The sequence below is a fragment of the Eptatretus burgeri genome, chromosome 1 (assembly GCF_056783735.1).
Source record: "Eptatretus burgeri isolate ZD-2024b chromosome 1, Ebu_testis_v1, whole genome shotgun sequence".
Taxonomy (NCBI): Eukaryota; Metazoa; Chordata; class Myxini; order Myxiniformes; family Myxinidae; genus Eptatretus; species Eptatretus burgeri.
The window spans coordinates 39,377,068-39,397,789 of NC_140961.1; the positions used below are offsets into that span (position 1 = coordinate 39,377,068).

Sequence of the window (20,722 nt, forward strand, 5' to 3'; positions counted from 1 at the left end):
CCATCTCTCTGGACATATTGTTGTGGGGCCGGGTATCGGTGGCGAGCACGACCGCGAGAGGGAGCAGTAGAGTTGGCTCCACCGAACACACCGGAATTTATAGGTCGTCACCCCGGATAACTCCGGAGCCGACGGGTCACTGAAAGGACCATCATCGCCAATACTTTGACGGCGTAGGGTAGGGTTAATTGCCTAATTTCAATATACCTAAATACCCACGCAGTCTAACTAGCGGGGAACCACACCCTTGGCCGACTCTGTCCGATCCGAGGCGCAGGTAACGACTCAGATCCGGCGTAACCTAATGGAGTTACCAGAGCTGCGCCGGACCAAATGAACAATTTACCCTTGCCATCTCTCAATAGACAGCGTGCCAAGCCAATGAAAGAAACACAGAAACGAGCTGGAACATTTAACAAAAGGGATATTTATTTATCACAATAATCGGGGAGGGGAACACAGAGCAGAGTTATCACAAATATAGAAAGGTATAATGAAAAGAAAACACTTAAACAGCTCTACTTAACAGACGGGGTCCACGGACACAGACACACATCCAAAAGAACTGGACCCCGTGGGTCTATCTCGGTCAAGCTGGGCCGGGGTACCTGCCCGCTTCGTGCGGTCACACCGACTCGAACCACCACGGTGGGACTCGAACCCACGACCCAAAGTCCACGACCACGCCCGTCTGCAGAGCAAACGTCGACAACCACTCACTGGCTTTGGATGCCAGGTTGGAAATGTCTGAATTTAAATGTCCTTTCCCACAAGAAATGTCACACACGATGACAGGCTGCTCGACAAATGCCACGATCTCCGTCTGACGAACGCTGCTCCCAACAACCACACTCCTCCTCTTTAGGAGGGAGTGGCTTCTTCTCCTGGCCACTCGCCTCCTGATTGGAGGAGGGGTTGTCAGGCGACTCGTGGCGGCCTCCCGATTGGCTGGGGCACGTGTGCGGTGCTCGCCCTCCGCTCATTGGCTGCAGGAAACGCTCTCTGCCCCTCCTCGGAGCGGAGCTTCGACCCGAGTCGACGAAGGCTCCGCCCATGTCCTCAGCCAAAAACACGTGCGTAATGGCGACGGGTCGAGTGCGGGAACATAATGCTTTTGTGACATGGGAAGGTGGCGTTGTTGTTGTTGGTGGTGGTGTAAAAATTCTAACTATAAAATAATTCACAGCGCACGTACAATTAGTTCCCATTAGACATAGGGGATGGATTCTAACTATACACATATACTTAACAAAATAACAGCTATGGGGACCTGAATGTTGAGTGCTCATGGCTGCCAGATTCGTAACACTACCCCCTCCCTTTTTTTTTTTTTACACATTTTCCATTCTCCAGCCTCCACCCACTGTTCAGTGGGAATGGAATGAGCTCACTTTTATCCAAGTTGAGAAACAGGTAGGACTGATAATTATTCACTCGCTGCACCTTCAAGTTGTGAGAATCTCTGTCAGGTGGTATTCTTGATGTACACTTCCTTTTGAGATGCTTCCACTTCTGAGCTCTGGCTTCACCAAGTGTTTGGCTGACTTTGTCACCATTGATGTATCGCATTGTGAAAATGGCCATGTTGTCCAGAACTTCATTGGAGGCTGGAATTTCATTGCCAACTGACTGCAGAATTGGTGTGGCCTCTTGGCACACTCCTTTCTCAAAAACCGATTTTCTGCCATGACCAAAAAAGGCAGCTGTGGTATCACAACCAGTATGCACATACAATGGTATGATGACATCAGCAACATTCTTTGCACAGAGGGAATGATAGTCAATGATGGTGTCTTTGCGCTTTATTCCTAAAATGTCATTAATCCTGTGAGCAACATGAGCAGCTAGCATCATAACATCAGTATCTTCAGCATCCAGTTTGACTGGTACTTGAAAGTCAACTTTGCGAATCTGTGAGTAGATGAAAAACATCACAGTATCTGCCTCGATGTGATTGTACTTACAGTCAAACACTTTAACCCCTCCAGTGAGATTCTTGCAGTCAGGTCCGACAGTAAATCAGTTCTTTGTTTGTGAGGCTGGTTGACATAATTCTGAACTGGTTCTTTAGAAATACTTGCAACCTCTGTTTATTGCTAGGACTACTGAAGAGGTCAGCAAGTAATTTTGGTGATGGGAAGCTTTCTTCTGCTCTGATGAAAATGTTTCTGAATCCTCCGTTACCATTTTTACTCGCTCGCATACTTCTCTCACTGTCCTTAATAGTATATGGTAAGTCATAAGGATCATTCACCAGGATAATTTAGCCAGCTCTACCAAAGGACTTCAGAGAATCAATACAGGGTGTGATGTCGATGAGGAGGAGATGCCAACGTCTGATGAGAGTGATATTGAAGATGATGATTACAGTGATATAGAGAATGATTAATTCAGTAGAATTTAATTATGACAAGTACGACAAGTACATGTATGTTCATGTTTGATATAGCTGTGTCAAAAGTTGTGCACACACATTACCTTTACTTTGGGATTTAAGAATTGATGATAAGTTAACTGTCAAATGTCATCAGTTTCTTGCATTTTTAACTGGGCTCATGACATTCAAGATTGTATAGTCTAGTTATATGTCGGAGAGTTGAAAAAAGTCCAAATATAGTGTAAAACGCCCTCTGGTATTGCATATACATAATTATCATGGACAGATTTGAAATCCTTGACCCCAAAAACATAGATTTAGACACCAAAACGAATGTTCTGGACTAATTTGAAGTGAAATTAAACGACGATATTGATTTTGGGCGGCCATTTTGAATTTCACCCCCTGGTGGAGTCAGCCCGCACTTTTGAGAGGGGTACCCTCTCTACAATTTCTTTTTTTGGCCCAATCTACCAGAATCTGCATTGAAAAATTGGGCCCGGAAACTTGGTCATGGACTCAATGGTGGGGTCCTCTACTATACTGACCTTCAAGATTACGAGCCTGCATTTGAATCTTGACTCAACTATAAAGTAGAAACAATAACCCTGGTGTTTTGCATCCAGTGTGATGTGTCAATGTGTGTGTGTCGTCCATCAGAAAAAAAAAAAAAACATTAAGCTGGAAGTTCCATCTGCCTCGCACCGGCTGTTGGTGGACATTGAAGATCGTGTGGTGTGTCTTACGAACTCTCTTACGTACGAAGAGTAGGAGAGTTATCGCCGACACCCTAAACAAATGACAAATTCATGCCGTAAAACTACCCATCATCACCTTTAACCAGAAACTGCTTCAGCAGCACCGTCGTTCTGTTGAGAGTATGGTACATTTGTCTGATTGGGTGTCGAGGAGAACAATTAATCGTTGGTCTTGTATAGCGCATACCTCTGCAAGGCTGATTAGTTTACGTTTTGTATCCCACTGGTAGGCCGGACCTGGATTTGGACCTGAACTTGAATTTAATTGACTTTATCTTGTCACCGAACCAACTCATCCACCAAGTTTCGTCTGAATCCGTCCACAACTTTTTCAGGAATCCTGTTATCTGCCGTTTTTGGCCCTATCTCTCAAAGGTGAAAAATCACTTGAAAAATTCTCAGATCCAGATCCGGATCCGGATCTTCAACAAAATATAATCGTTTCGTCAGTGTCACATCCCCAAAATGAGTGCTGTGTCGGAGTGGCGACCCGTCCAAGATTGTGTCCAATAGCCAAGGAGACCTCTTTGGCAGCACCAATGCTCTGCACACAGTATGGTCCCAATGGTTGGATGGACATACCCAAGCTCTCCATCAAATTTCATCCAAATCTATCCACAACTTTTTGAGATATCCTGGTTCACAAACAGACAGATAGAAAGATAGGGGTGAAAACATAACTTCCATCCACCTTTGGTGGTGGAGGCAACAACAACAGATTTTTTTTGATGTCCTGTTGGTTGAACTCAATGAGCGTGCAAATATTACAAGGAAATGTTATCTTTACACTTTGTATAGAACGGCCAATTCTGCATATTTCTCTTGCAAAGCTGAGAATCATTTTCATCTGGTTGAAATCTACATGATTTTGTCTTCTATTTCAAGATATCAGAATAATTTGTGCTGTGGTTAGAACATGTGCACTGAGTCTGATAGGTTGGCGGTTCCATGCCAACCCTGGTCGATACATACCATGGTCGATACAAGATTTTTAAATGCTGCATTCTACTTCCTCATTCCACACGCAGCATTGAGAGGAGACAGCACAGATACACCTCGTGGGTTGGTACTCCATTAGATTGGAGGAAGGGGTGGAGGGTTAGGATTTCTACCTTAAAATGCCATTCTGTCTGCAGAGAGGAAAGTATGGTAGTGTTGGCATTCAGAGCATTACAAGAAGTTACGTGTGTGTGTGTGTGTGTGTGTGTGTGTGTGTGTGTGTGTGTGTGTGTGTGTGTGTGTGTGTGTGTGTGTGTGTGTGCGCGTTTGTGTTTGCATTTGCGTGTGCGCGCATGTATGCATGCTCTTTCATGAGTTTTAGGCCCATTAGAGAAAAAAAATCTTCAATAACTGACAAATTCCAACCAGAATGGCATTAAGGATAGTTCATACGATGCCAGGCTAAACATTGTTACTTGCGAAATCAAAGATTTTTCAAGTACATTGGTTGGTTGATTTTGTTATTCTGTCTGTCTGTTTGTCTGTCTGTCTGTATGTCTGTCTGTCTGTTTGTTTATCTGTTTATCGCCTACAGGTCACAATTTTAAACCGATCTTCACGAAACTTCACCACATGGTAGAGTTTGTCATAAGGAAGAAGCTTATTGTTTTTGAGGTCAAAACTGCTGGGTGCAAAAATGGTGTAGTGACATCAGGGGATAGACTGCAGGTGGCACCTTACTTCAAATGTGCTGTTTGCACAGGTAAACAAGTGACTCCAGTTAGAAGAGAAAGGTTAGTTTATGAGGATGTATCTCTAGAATGTGCAGATAAATTCTGTTACCTTGGTGATATGATTGGTGCAGGTGGTGGTGTGGAGGCAGCAGTGATTTCAAGAATTATAAGTGGCTGGGGGAAGTTTCGGGAGTTGTTACCCCTATTGCCCTATTGGCATCAAGAGGGACCTCTCTCCAATTAAAGGGAAAACTTTATGCAGCTTGCATTAGAAGCATGATGTTGTATGGCAGCGAAACATGGGTGATCAAAAAGGAGGATGAACGGAGATGCAAATGAAATGAGAATGGTGAGGTGGATGTGTGATGTGACACTGAAGGATAGGAAACCAAATGTGGAATTAAGAGATCGGTTTGGTGTAGAAAACATTAGGGAGATTATGTGCAGGGGAAGATTGAGATGGTTCGGTCATGTGGAAAGGTTGTGGGCGGGTAGTTGTGTGAGGAGGTGTATAAATATGAATGTGAATGGAAGGAGTGCGAGAGGCCGTCAGAGGAAAACATGAGATGTGTTGCTGAGAGATGATTTTAGAGTGAAAGGCCTAACAAGAGGACGAGCATGGAATGGTGCAGCCTGGAAAGCAGCCATTAGGTGAACCACGGCTTACACATGCAAGCATGGAAACGGCCGTAAAACGATGGTGGTGGTTGTGGTGGTGGTGGTGGTGGTGGTGATGATGATGATGATTACTAATAACTACATTACACTCTTTGTGGTTATTAATTCTTATTAATGACTATTTGCATTGTTTTACCTATTAATATGGAGTTATATATGTTGGTTTCAATCAAATTCTAGTGTGCACCGGTTTCAGATCTATTTTGCTTTGAGAACAGGGTCTAGGTACATAACTCGTTCTCAAACTAGGAGTCGTCTGTAGTCTTCCTTTCGGTGCAGTCTCAAGACACCTCCACACTCATTTCTACATGTCCTCTTGCACTCCACTACAAAACACTTTGTCGCTCATCCACCCAAATCTTTGATAAACGCCCAGTTCAGCTTGGCATTCTGGGTGGTAGTAGATATTGGATGATCCACAAATTGGTTGGTAGAGCCTCCGCATTCAGCAGTTGCTTTTATTGATGCTATGTTATTCCCCATCTGCAGAGAGGAGTCGACCACATCTTCTTGGTATATTCCGTCACCATTGTCAAAATCATACCACCATGGTTGGCACCTCACGCAGCAGGGACCCCCCCCCCCTCATTTTTGCACTACATCTCTACCACTGAGTTTCACACCTCTGGCACATTTACTGCTTCCTCTTGCAATCTACCACCCTTGTGCTCTCGGCTCGGCTTGGCTGCTGTTTCTGGTAGCCCCTTCCACCGAGGTTCATCGCAGTCATCGTATTGCCACCGTGATTAGTGATAAATACTGCACTATTTCCATAGGACGCTTTCATGTTGCAGAGAGCCATGAGGTCAGAACACTGGCTGCCAAGTATGCGGATGGCCTCATTCAAGCATTTCATATTTGTATTAAGGACTGTCACCTTTAAGGCCACTTGTTACGGTATGCTTGCTTCAATGAATGTTTGCATGATGACCCAAATGTGTCAGTTTACATTCTTAGTCCCAAATGTCTGTTTTGCACTAGAATTGAACAATGTCTTGCATAAAGTTGCAGCATAAGGCTCATAGTATTTATTAAGTTTAAAAAAAGCCATAATTAAAGCAAATATTTTGCCAAAGATTTAAAACTGTTTGCACAATGTCAGTGCCTCGTACTGCTGGAGGGTTCAGTGTGTGCCATTTCTGCAAATGGCATCTGTTTCTCATTACATTCAGAAACCCCGGTATTTCACCCAAGGCACTTGACGCTTGAGGGATTTTTCTTGTTGTTTTTAGCACTCACGATCTCCCTCTGTGCAAAGCCAACACAGCCTTATGGTGATGCCCACTGTTGTCTGTCATGACACACTCAGGGAGGTTCATGTCTCTCTTTCCGCCTCAAAGTCCACGTTCGTAAAGGAAAATATGTGAACATCCTGGCATAAAGCACTTTATTTGCATGTACCCATATATCTTCTTCCACTTGGCCCTTGTGGGCTCTGCCATCATAGTGGGTTTTTTCATTGTCCTTGTAAAACCTGTTTATTACAGTGTCTTGTACACATCACTGGACAGCATCTTCCGCGGCCTCAGTACCAAAGATTGATGCATTTTGAAATCTACGTTAACATTTCTGTTACCATTGCATGCACATCTCCCATTTGAAGTGTCACGTTTGCGATGTACTCACTACATTCCACGAAGCAAGGCTTTACTACCTGCTGCCAAAATAGTTTTTTTTTTAAATTGCAATTGCTAATATTTCTTTATTACAATTGCATTGAGAATTTCGAAAATTTCCATTGGTAATCTGCAGTCCCTAGTCAGCTTGACTGTGGGAGATGCCCTCTTTGCATGTGGCTATCTGGGTTTAGATGAACAATTCAGTTCCGCTTACAGCCGCAACATTTCAGCCTTTGCAACACACATTTCCTTTGGTACCATGCAATCTGACGGTTGCCACTCGACGCTAGTATCCACGACGTGAAATGTCACTCGAACATCGAGAATTGGTCATCGAATGAACACAATTGGGATTGTATGATTTGTCGTACTTTAATCTATAATAAAATTTCAATTGATCCGTAATCTGTAACATACCTACTCGGCGTTAGTCATGAAGACGAGCATCCCAACTCACGTTTTGGCCGTAAGAGTCACCTTCATCAGTTACGAATGAGGCTGCTAGACAGGAGCCCCAGAAAATTTGACGAGCACATGTACCTTCTTGACGTAAAACTACAACTTGTGGTGAATCACGAGACTCAGATGTCAATCGCAGGATTACCTGATGGTTTATTTATTTAATGGGATCTTGCTTTGTGTTTGCGGCTCGTTTGCGCGTTTCTCTCGAAGCGTGCGTCTAACTCGTTCTGATGAGGCAACTTCAATTGCCAATCAAATCCGGTTTTAACTTGTGCCATTGAGTTACTTGACAGTCGGCCTCCAAAACTGTTGCTGCGTTAAAAGAAAGGTTTTGTAATGCTTTGCACGTTGTTGTAAGTTCTCTTTTTAAAATCCCATAGTTGCTTTTTGTTGTTGTTCACGTTCTGGCCATGGTGACATTGTAATGGTGGTGTTTTATTCTTCATGTACCCTTTACTCTGACGTCTTGGATGATGTATTTATTCATCATCCTTTGATTCATTCCTTGTTAATCCATGTTTAATTTCGCTCCACTCAGATGTGTAACACTGCTCTGTTTCTTTTTGCTTTTTTTCCCCCCCACTTGATTGTCACACACAACTATTTCCATTAATGGCGTTCTCCCTGCGATTGTAACACTCGACATTCTGTTGCACCCCATTGAATCGCAGATCTACAAATGTACATTTGAGCAAAGTCCAGGGGTTGCTTGCATGCATATTGTGCCCTCTTGCACAGTGCGCATTTATCATGTGTGTGCCCTTTTATGATTTTTGAATTTATTACAAGAGAACGATAATGTCTGGGCTCTTTGTTGTGATGTACAGTACAAGGTGTTTCAAAAAGAGTGATGCAACTTTAAATGCTTATTTACAAAGAAACAGAAACCCCAGGAACATGAACCAAACTTTTCATGAAAGTTCATGACATGGTATTTTCTGTCACTGATTGCTGTTGCAGTGAGTTACTGCTTGAGTTGGTGAGAGCCCAAGGTCTGAAATTGGCATTTACGCAAAATCTTTGTAATTGACGTTCTCGATGTCTGCCCCTCCGCGGTTCAGACAGACATTGATCCTGATTCCAAAAGTCTGTCCAACTTTCCTGTAGGTCTCATGTGGTACTGCCTGGAGGTAGTCTGACACCTCCTGCTTTAGATCATCCAGTGTGGCAGGGCGGTTGGTGTAGACAGAGCCCATGGCAGCCCCCCCAGAACCAGTAGTCCAGAGGGTTCAAGTCTGAGCTTTGGGGTGCCCAGTCATGAGCGGTACCTCGGGCAACGAGGTGGTTTGGAGTGACCTTTTGGGCTAGATCATTATGGAACTTCTGGAGCACGGCCCGGTAGCGCTCACCGTTGATCGTCATCGTCCTGCTCTTGTCATTCTCAAACCAGTAAGGCCCTAGCATTGCCCATCTGACATTGAAGGCGCAGAAGTATGTGACCTTAGGCCCTTTCAGGTACCACTCGGTGATCTCCCCAGGTGGTTCTGCTCCCCATAAAATGTTGTTGTGGTTGTTGATGGCACCATTCAAATGAAAATGGGCTTCATCACTGAACCAGATCAGGTTTATCATGGGTACTCTTCATAGCCGAAGGCGGCCACTCACACATGACAGTCAAATAAATTGTGTACCTGGACTTATTTATCATATATGAGATGTTTCCGAGGCAACCACCACTCTCTGAGACGATAAGCACTGTAATCTGGTGTTGAGGGATATCTCAGACGATCAAACTACTTGCTGCCCAAACTTTCAGCAGGAATTTGTCATTTGTTCAGGGTGCCGGTGATAATTCACCCACTCTTTGTACTCTTTTATCCTGGGAGCTTTAATGTCCACCAGCGCCCTGATGCTGGCAGACGGGTCCTCCGGCTTAACATCCTTTTTATGGATGGTGCGCACATTGACGCGCCACCCTGTTTGCGAAACACCATCCTGACAGTTTGTAATTGAATTGAGATTCGATCCCGGGCGTTGCAGCTGAAAGTTGAGTAAGTATTAATTTAATAAAATATTATTCATCTGCCTCATGGTGGTGCACCTTCCTGTTCCACTAATGCTCTCACTTGCATTGACAAAACTACCTGAAAAATCACTGGTTCCAAAAATACAAATTCAACAATTGATAATTCTTTCTCTATTATCTTCCGTGTGTGTGTGTGTGTGTGTGTGTGTGTGTGTGTGTGTGTGTGTGTGTGTGTGTGTGTGTGTGTGTGTGTGTGTGTGTGTGTGTGTGTGTGTGTGTGTGTGTGTGTGTGTGTGTCCATATATATACTTCATCACCACTACTTTTTCTTCTTCCTTTTTGATTCACTTGATCTCCCTCTTATTTATTGAATAATATTATTATTATGCACTCGTTGTGAGTTCCAGGTGAAAAAAGATTTGTCACAAATATTTTTGTTGCCTGCAAACTATGTAGAAAAGGACTGGTATGTCTGCAGATTCAGGACTTCTTGACTCTCTCTCGTATCTTTGTTTTTCAACTTTTGGTGCCTTCTGATACTTTTGCATTTGGTGTTTTGACCACTTATGATGATGATAATTACCTCTGCCATCGAAGGTGAAGGAGGTTATGTTTTCACCCCTTTCTGTCTGTTTGTTTGTTTACAGCTCTGTTTGTTTGTCTGACTGTGTGCAGGATATCTCAAAAAGTTGCGGACGGATTCGGATTAAATTTTGTGGACAGGTCGGGTGTGTGACGAACCACGACGAATTGATTCGATTTTGGTGAAGATCCGGATCCGGATCCGACTTCTAGAAGTTATTAAGTGATTCTTCACCATTGAGAGATCGGGCCAAAAATGATATATAGCATGATATATCAAAAATGTAATGGGCCCGATATGCTCTCATGAATCAGGCATTACGAGACGGAGGTATGCACTCTACCGAGTGCCCTTCTCGTTGTTTTGTTTTTGTTGGCAGTACTGATAAAACTATAACTTGCGTTCCTGTTATCCCTGTTTTTCAGATGCCTCGGTAGGCATGTTTGTCATTGAGATGATATAAACACTACTGATGCCAAGCTATAATTACATGTTGTTGATATTGTTGTGTTGTATGTCTCTCCCTTTTCACAATCATTTGAAAAAATTCTTCTTCTCTATGTTGTGTGTACGTGTGCATGCATGTGAGCACTCTGGCAACACCAGTGCAGTGATTGAAGTCTTTTGACTGCCTGTTCATGTCAATCTTAGCAATATCATGTATGCTATCTTCCAGACTTGTTGAGCCTGTTGTTCGCTCTCTGATAACTTCACTTTCGCCTCCTCTTTGTTTAGCTGCGCCTTTCAGGTCGTCGCTCGTTATTCTCAATTTTAGTGTTGCAATTTTCGATGTCAAAGCTGTGACTCTGGCCTGCACACTTGCTGTTGATCTGAAGGTAACAATCAACATCTACCCCCCCCCAGCCCCTCCCCGTGACCACGGGATAGCCATTCGACTAATTGTAGCAGAAAAAACCCCGCTTAAGTAGCTTTAAAGAAGTCAAGCCAACTAATTGACAACTTTGTACCGCACATTTTGGTAATCCGTAAATGAGTTTCATTGGTCCCTTTACCCTGAATAATAACATAATACATGTATTTGCCCCGACTCGTGTTCAGACAACTTTCTGTTTTTGACAAATAATTCGTTTTCCGGGTTTTTTTTTTGTTTTTTTTAGTAGAAAAGTGTACTTTATTACAATTGTGGCAAAACAAGCGAAGCAATGTATCTGTCCAATTAGGAATATTGGGATGTTTTTTAAAAGAAAAAAAAAAACAGTAAAGCTCCAGCATTTAGAAAATATGAAACAAAATCAATTGAATATGTCACAATATAGCAACTCTTTTTACAAAATGTCACATTTGCAGGTGAACAGTTCACCAATTGTGCATCGGCTTGGTCGGTCAATCCATCCAAAGTGCATGTTTCTTGAGGATATTTTTTTTTTTGTGCGTTGAAGTCCGGGCCTCATTTCACTCTTCTGGTGCCTTGACAAACAAAACGAGTTCAAACAAAGCATAACCAGCACCTTATTTGAACAGGCGTGCACCATTAGGCACGATCACTCGTCTGGCATGGCCCGTGTTCCGCCGTTTCCACTCAGCCTTGCAGTCTTTGGTGTTCAGCAAAAAAGAAAAGTGCATGCGGTTTATTGCCGACATCACTGTTGGCTGAGCTGATTTTCCTCCCGAGTAGAAGCAAATCCACAGATGCCGTACACTTAGCAGCGTCCATGCACCAGAGGTTTTGCAGCCGGTTGCCTTCAGCCGTGGTATGATGCATTTCCGTGCACAGCACGGTTTTTGAAATACGTGAAAAGGTTTTTTCTGTTTTGTTTTTTTTTGGAAAACTGCTTGTATGACTGGAGGATGCAGTAGTGTTGTCCATGCAGTTGGTCGAGAAGGCTGCACAGCAGCAAAGCCCAAGTAGGCTCTGAGAAGAGACTCAGCGCATTGGACCCATTCGTGTCAGTGTGCATGGCTGTGTGTGTTTGCGAGCGATCTTTGCAGCATGGTGCATTCTGTGATTTCTTCCACCATGGTGGTGGCGGAGGTGGGGGTGATGATGAAGGAGATAGTGGAGCTTTGCGGCATGATGTCTTGCAATCATGCAACGATGGAGCGAGTTGGTCGAACGCCGTAGGTTCTCCTGGGACTGCAACAACGCTCGGGGCAGCCGGCCTGTTTGGGGACAGATAAGAGTCAGTGTCAATGTGAAATTATGTGTACACCTTTGTAAAACTGTCCATGCCATGAGATTTAACATTATGCTTATTGAATTATTTGCTTGAGAAGTTCTATTTTAATTTTTTTTTTACATAGCTGTTGAACTCGTCAATGTGCAACGTTTTATATAATGGCCCTGGGGATTTTAAGCAACAATTTTTAAGTTGTGGGTTTGCATTTGGCTGCTCGCCTGGCCATGCATGGCCATTTTGAGCAATGAATGGTGTGTTTCTGTTCGGCCATCATCCTGCCAGAAAATGCAAACCAAAAGTCTTGCTCATTAAATATTATCATTCCTAAATTTTTTGGGGGTTCTTGAAATGCTTTCTGTTCTACAGTCCTCTTCATCCCCTCTCTCACCAGCATGGAAAGCTATCTACGATATAAAGCACAGATGATGTACAAAGACAAATCAAATCCCAATTTCTCACTTTCTTAAATAGTGCAACTTACCGGCAGAGGTGATTTGCAAGAAGCAGAGGAAAAGGACGAGTGATAGTACTGCCAGCCTCATGGTGGTGATGGCCAGGTGGCAGGTGAAGCAACGTTGGAGCAGAGATGGTGGGTCTCTGCTGGCAGTTGCGTCCTGCTTCTGGTCGCTGCTGATTCTCAGCCGTCGCTTGGTCCCATCCTTTTATCCCTGGCTTCCACGCCCCTCACATCCGACTCCTGAGATGCTCCACCCCCTTACTTAGAACTGAAGATTTCTGTGGTTTTACTATTCCGTTGCCTTTTTGGTCTTGTCTGGTAACCTATTGCAAAAGAGGTTGGGTTTGTTTTTCCGTCTATATCTTCGTCAAAATTCTTGTGGCTGCTCGTCAATGCCTTTACCTCTGCCGCCGTAGCTTGTATTTTTCAGTTCTGGTATTTTCTTTGTAAGTGCACACACAAACAAACATGCACTTTTTCAGTTGGTCATTGCTCCAGACATTATTTGTTAATCTTGTTATGCCGAAGAAAATTGGACGAAGAAAAAGGTCATTGGCACCATCGTCCTTCTGTCACGAAGTGGCTTACAATTTACCTGGTAAATGAATTATTTGGGTGACAACTGTCACACCGCTATGTTTACCTCTTTAGAGCCAATGTCATGAAGTGGAACTTGAGTTCACTGCATGTAAACTACATTAAGCAGGAATGAAAGATATCCATGAAGCACACCAGTTGAACATGTAGCTTTTTCTTGAAATTTGACATATCCAAGGGATAATTACGTTGCGGCTGGCTTAAATGATCAGATTCCTTTGGAATTCAATTGGTGATGGCAAGATTTGAATCGGTGGCTTTGGGGGAACCAGACTATTGCATTGATTATTATACCATCATGCCTGGCAGTTAAGCAATAATGACTGACAAGCAATCTTGGACTACACTTTCCTTAAAAAGGTCATGGGACACCTTTTTCCCGCTCCGAGATTTTCCTAACTGATCATCATCAAAGATAGTTTCATCGCTCATTCTCATCTCTCATTGGAAACCGTTGAGATTTTCAGAAAGAAATGATAATTGGCTGATTGAAAATGTGTATCTTCATTAAAATGATTTCAAGTTTCATGAAAATGATTGCAAACCCTTTGCATTCTCCCTTACCCCTCGTCATTACCTGCATCCCTTGTTTGTCAGTCTCCGTCTGCTTTCTCCCTCCGCCCTGCTGTTGGTGTTTCCTCTTTCTCCTGCTGTTCCCTTTGTTATGTTGTGTCCTGATTTGTTCTGTGTCATAGCTCTTCCACAAGCCTAGACCATGTGTGCATATGTGTATATATATATATATATATATATATATATATATATATATATATATATATATATATATATATATATATATATATATATACACACACACACACATCTCGATATAACGTAACCAAATCAAAGGAAACATCACCACAAAGCGGTAGACTACTCCGACAGAGAATAATATTTCAGTGACAGTTAGACAGAAAAGACGTGACTCTTTTATCCCATCAAATTCTCTGTGACCCAGTACAGCTCATTGAGACGTCTGTTCCGTCTCAATTGCAGAATATCACAGAAGCCGAATATCATGTTCAATTGCAGACTATCACAGAAGAGCGACTCTTCATCAATATTTTTTCATTGCAACCAATGTGTGGCATTCCTTTGAAGGTACAGTACATCTCCATCCATCCATTAGTACCATGCTCTGTGCAGAGCATTGGTGCTGTCTAAGCAGTCTCCTTGGCTTATTGGGCACAATCCTGGATGGGTCACCACTCCGACACAGGATACCAGCAAGCTGGCACTCATTTTGCTCACCTCGGAAGGATGACAGGCAGAGTCAACCCCACCTGGTATTAATTCAACAGCCAAGCGGGATTTGAACTCGGGATTCTCGGATCCCAAGCCCACCACCCGAACCATTAAGCCAACACCGGGCATTACAGTGCATCTGACAGGTATTCTCGGACCTCAAAATGTGCTAACAGTTTCCATGGATGATCTCATGTACACATTTTGCTCAATTTTGATGGCAAGGTCTGTGGCATGTATTGGAATCCAAAGTATAAGCCTGCCAACAATCGCAAAATCTTTAAGTTTTCGGAGATGTTTCATGCGAGGGTCAGACAGGATGGTACAGAGGTGCTGTTGCCTTTGAACTGTCTCGTTGATGTTCCATTCTCAACCCGACTATTTAGTGTATGACTATTGCTTCGCAAACTGTGTTGCATCGCAAGATGCACAGTCTCTCTGTGGGATGTTAAACCGGGTGTCCCTAGCTGGTGGATGTTTAAAAATGTCACTGTCTTTCGTGAAGGGTCGGCGAGTTAATGTTGGCGCCCTGAACAAATTCCAAATTCCTGCCAGAATCGACTCCAGTCGAGTGTCAGTCCTGGTCAGCTGGTTCGTCAAAACATTTGGGCCACAAGCCTTTCCAGACCTTCCCCAAAGGAAGGTGCCAATAATTTGGGCCATTAAAGTAGAAGTAGAAGTTGTGTTGCGTGATGAAGGGCAGAACATCTCACCAGAGCGGAGAGTCAGGGTTTAGGTTGTGACTTGATCAAGAAAATGTCAATATCATAAATGGTTCCCCACATGGGTTTTTTTTTGCCTGATAAAATGATCTCCCATGGCTTTTGGTAATCCCATAAGGCTTGCTGTATAACCAGAGGACTTCTGAAATTACCTCCACACTAACCTCCCCTTTCTTGTGTTCAGAAATAGCTTCTTGTGATGGATTTCTGTTGAGGGAGCTTGGGTCATATTTGTTAATGCGCAATACTTGCAAGAGCCAGCGTTGCCGTAACTGCGGTGTCAAGCTTTGCTTTATTATCTGTAGTCTATCACAAATGGAAAAACGACCACCTGTGATGAAATTTCTGGGCAGCCTTGTCATTGTCTATTTTTTGTGATGACGATGCTTTATTTTAAACGCTGTGTGCGTCACTTGTTAGGGTGGTGGGCTTGGGATCCGAGGATCCTGAGTTCAAATCCCGCTCGGCTGTTGACTACCAGGGTGGGGTTGACACTGTCTGTCATCCTTCCGAGGACGGCAAAATGAGTGCCAGCTTGCTGATATCCTGTGTCGGAGTGGTGACCCATCCAGGATTGTGCCCAATAGCCAAGGAGACTGCTTCGGCAGCACCAACGCTCTGTACAGAGTATGGTCCGGATGGATGGATGGATGGATGGATGGATGGTACGTCACTTGTCACTGTTGTTCGGATGAAAATTTCCAAAGTGATTTCTTTCCCAGCCTGGCTTTGATCAAATGGTCATTTAGGTGTCCAACACTTGGTGGTGACACAAGGGATTTGGTTCCCAGCACCGTTTTGTCTTGTCAAGTTTGCTGCTTGACATACCCAGGGCCCACTGGCCACTTTGACACTTGGTGGTTTATAATTTTTTTTGTGCAGAACAAGCAAAAATCGCTTCGAGCTTTGAAAGTGCACTTCGGCAGCTCACTACGTGAATGAGCACTCTTTTTTTTTTTTTTTGCTTTAATTTATTTTAGGAAGAACACACACTCCCACACGTCCGTTCCGTACATTCAAAAGTTATTCTTGATATGCCTTTCTTCTTTCGGCAATCGATGACCTTCCCGTGCATGTTTTTGGCAATAACAGAGATGCTACCTCCCTTACATCATTAAAGCATTCATTTTCTTCTCTTCTTAATTATTTCATTCTGGGATGTCTGGACAGCCGAGAGGTATGCGCGCACGCCTTTGTGCTTTTTAGCCTTGATGCGATTCTCGACTTGGCTATAAGCTGTTACCTTGGCACACCCAGGGGCAACACGTTTATGGATGTGTGTGTGTTAAGCCGGAAGACCTGCCTGCCCACCACTTGTTGGTGAACGTTAAATATCCCACGGTGTCCTTCGAGAGAATTAGGCGAGTTATCGCCGGCACCCTGAACAAATTACATGTCTTGCACGTTCAGTTGAACGACAGGCTAAGCCAACCAGTTCAGGAAATACCTTGGCCAAAAACGTTTCCCGGCTGACCACACAAGAAGGTAGGAATAATTGGGGTTTTCAAAGAAGTAGAAGAAGAAGACGTAGCAGTGGTACCCGTTGTACCCTTTCCATATTCGCCAAGTTCACTGTTGTTCATTAGCTGAATGATATATCTTTGTACTCAAGGTTTCACAAGTGTAGCGCTGGAAAACTTGGTGAAAAATAACACAAGCCATTGAGATGAATCCCTAAAAATCCCCAATGAGAGTCCCCTTTGCACTTGATGGAGTTTTGAATCCGGACCACATTCCGACCTGAGCTCAGCGAAAGGCAGTTTTTCCTGATTCGTTCCACTTACCTTCTCTCGTTTCTTCTTTGCGCTGACCATATCTATCGTAAGTTCATGATTTTCCTTGCTGTTGAAGTTGGTTCCTTTTTGTTGTTGATGCTGAAGTTAAACGATATGAATTTAGCACGTTATGCTGTTTTCGTTAGCTTAACAAATTACGTCAACCAGTATGTACCATTTGTTTTGTTTTGTGTAATGAAAACTATTTGTGAAGTCGCAAGAGCTGTAGTGATGACAACTGTACTTTTCCAAAGTGCTGCCCCCTTTGCCTTGGGATAGTGGGTAAGTGAGCTGTGGTTATCACTTTCAGTCATTATCTGTTTAATCGATGGGTCAGAGCTGTAACTCGTCGGGACATGAAGGAAATTATCCGAAGGTTGAAAACATGCCGTAAAATTGAAGGTGTGAGGACTGTGACGATTCAAAGTACAAATTCGATTCAAAGTGCAAAACAAATGTTTGATCAGCAGAGACTGTGAACTTTGCGTGCTTTGTGTGTTTCCCAGTGTAGATGTATTCGCAGGCCATTGCGAAGGATGCACGAGTTGAGAATTGGCCTGCAATTTGCTGACTCTCGCTCGGCTGCCATTGCATGTTTTGAGTCCAAAATCATCAGAAGCAGCTGCAACGCAAAGCGTTTGTGTGCATCTTATCTTGCTCTCTCGTATGGCATGTGGTTTTTGCCTTTTGTCCATCACTTGGAAGAATGCCTGGTGGGAAGTGTGTGCTGAGCCTGATGCCGTTTCTCTTTTGCGGGTACTGAGCTCGGTGTTTCCATCCCTCCCTCATCCAAAGCTACTTAGCCCTGTGTCCAACCACCCTCCTCCCTGGGGGCCGATGAGCTCCGTATCAATCCACCCCTTCTCCCCAGGGGCCGATGAGCGCCACATCAATTTGCCCCCTCTTCCTGGGGGCCACTGAGTCCCCGACAAATGCACCTTCTCTTCCTCAGGGGCTGCTAAGCCCGGTGAAAATCCTCATCCTCCCCCTCCCCTCCCGAGGGCCCTGGAACTCAGTGTAATTTCCTACCCTGCCCTCCCTGGAGGCCACTGAGCCCCTTGTCATCCTTCAACCCTCCCTGTAGTGGGGAGGGGGTGGGCAGGGCTCCAACTCCTATACCATTCCCCCCTCTAGAGATGCAGTGTAACCCACCCCCCCCCTCCCCACCAACAGAGATCGCTAAGTCTCTTGTTCACCTCTCCTGAGATGCTGCCAAGCCCCATGTCCAGGTGAATGGGATGGACATTTGTTCAGTCTCGTGATCGATTAATTAATACGTTTTGATACCTGCGGGCCGTTAAATGTTTTTGTTGTTTTTTTCTTCACTCTCACTCTTTAAGCTTCCACTTAATTTTTTTATATTTGGGTTCATGTTTACTTGCTGGTAAAAGTGCTCATGTTTAACGACCCGAAGCGCTTTCGATGTGCTTTTTCAGGTTTTTGACTTATTGACTTGGTTTGGGGGTCTTTAATCATCCAACCTTCCCTTCCAATGAGACCGTTAAGTCTGAAAAAGCCGTCTTAAATGGTCGGTGTAAACTTCTGCAAAGTCCGCACGACCATTGCCACTCGTGGTATTTTGATTGCGATTCATTGCGTTGCCACCTGTCCCACTCTATTCCCAACGTTTTCCCAGCATATTACCTTTGCATTTTCTAGTCCCCCCCCCTCTCCCCTCCACCCCTCATCCCCTCCACTGAAAACTTATAGCATTCACCCTTTTCTTAAGCAATGCACGTTCACTCGAATTGCTAATCGCCTTTCCCCGAGGCAAACGTGCCAGTTCTGATTCACAAAACTACATAGAACAAGAATTCTTGGTATCACTTCATTAATTTGGAAGTCTGATAAGAGGGTGATGGCAAGGCCGGTAAGATGAAAGGACGCACGGGGGACTTCTTCCCTGAAATATTCATTTCTTAACTTGGTTTCTTTTGTAGCAGTTGTAACTGCAATCATTTCAGGTGTTATCTTCTTCTGAGCAATTTTTCAAATCATAAGTTCAAATGTTGATTTTGGAAGAAAGAACATTTTGTGCAAAACTTTATTACAGTCCTCCAATGAAGGGAGAAAACTTTTTTTTTCCGAGTCTATCTGTAAGCGATTGGATATACCTTTGCTTCTTAATTTGCCGATTGATGCCCGTCATTATGATGGACGCCGGTGCAGAAAAACGCCAGTCATTATGACTCCATAATATACCAAGGACGTTTGAGTTGACTCATGAATGCCGACCGGTATTACCTTCAACACACAAACGTGAGAGCCGTGGCATGCTTTTGCAACACCCTGATGGCTCATTACGTTTTGTGACCCAATTCTCGTAAATTCCTCGCCGTTGTAAATCCATTCCCCGTGCCATGTTGGGGCTCGACGTTCCGAAAAGGTCCTATGGTGTCTTCTCTCTTCTGGTTGTGGTGTTTTCGTCATGTTTGTGGATCTTTGAAGGTCTTTGGATCTAATTAATATCATTTAGGAATAATGAAAACTTGTAGAACACGTCGTAGAAATTCCTTTGAGTCATCGGATCGATATACCCTCTAAGTCATTGCATCATGGTTAAACTACACCGACTTGCATGCATTTTATAAACAGCAACCACTTTGAAAAGCCTGAATGATGAATCAACATCCAAAATCAAATTTAAAAATATATAATCTTATTACATTGTAAGTGTGACATGCAGCCTTGACTTTTAACATTTGAGATGGCTCCAGGCTGACCTGATATTCCACAGAACTTCTGTATCCATCTTATCCATCCCATGTGTCCTTTCCTGTCTCCCCCCACCCCCCATTCCTCCCCACACTAATTGCTTTTCCAAGTTTCCTTCTATCTTGTCCTTCAACTCTACTGTTGGTATTTCCCAACCCCCTCCCCCTCCCCTCCACTGTGCCTTTTGTTCCATTGTATCCTGATCTGTTCAGTGTTCTTGCTCATTCCACGAGCCTTGACTCTGCATACAAAAAAGAAAGGGACTTGATGCGTCGGGTTGGCCAGTAGACCCACCAATGTTCCGCTGCAATCGCATAGCCCTTGGTTGTCCCTGTAACTAGTGATGTACTTTTAATAACCGTCCTCATAAATGATGCATCACCACGAACCTCTGCTGTATCTGATGGGCATTTTCAACCAACATAAGTAAGCAAATAAATATATAAATTAACAGTTTAACAAGAAAGCTCAAAATTGCTTCTTTTTAAAGCTCTATTTTTAATACCTGATCGACTCGGGTCCCACATCACATATGTCTCTCCCGAATTCTGTGGAATCTAAAGTACTCGACATTATTGAAATCTCCCACAACGAGGTCAAAGCAAAAGGCCTATTACTCTCACATCGCAGATAGGTTGGTGGCCTCTCTGTTTTATTGATCTATTTATTTATTTTTAAAATGCCTCTTCTCCTGTCTCGCTCCATCCACTCGTTCAGCTCTCCGATGCTCCACAGCTCCTCCAAGATGCACACGTTCTTCCAGTAACCCCCTCCTCGTTTAACTCCCAAAATCCAGGCTGACTTCACACCTCAAATATTTTTGTTCCTCTTTTCTCCAGTTTATGGAACTGCCTTCTGCAGACTTCAATTTTACCCTTCCCTGCAGGGCTTCAACCAAGCTTCAACCAACCTCATGTCATCCCTCATTCACACAACCTAACCCAGCCCTCTTTCTTG

General features: G+C 43.7%; 1 protein-coding gene and 1 long non-coding RNA gene across 7 annotated transcripts in view; one reads left to right on the forward strand and one right to left on the reverse strand.

Annotated features, from left to right (window-relative positions):
• LTN1 (listerin E3 ubiquitin protein ligase 1) overlaps window positions 1–20,722 on the forward strand; it is a 234,765-nt gene that overhangs the window by 136,129 nt on the left and 77,914 nt on the right. The window lies entirely within an intron of this gene.
• Window positions 11,413–13,599, reverse strand: LOC147034297 (uncharacterized). Its single transcript, XR_015057878.1, has 2 exons — window positions 12,736–13,599; window positions 11,413–12,237 (listed from the first exon to the last, which is right to left on the reverse strand). It is a non-coding gene; the product is annotated as an uncharacterized LOC147034297 (long non-coding RNA).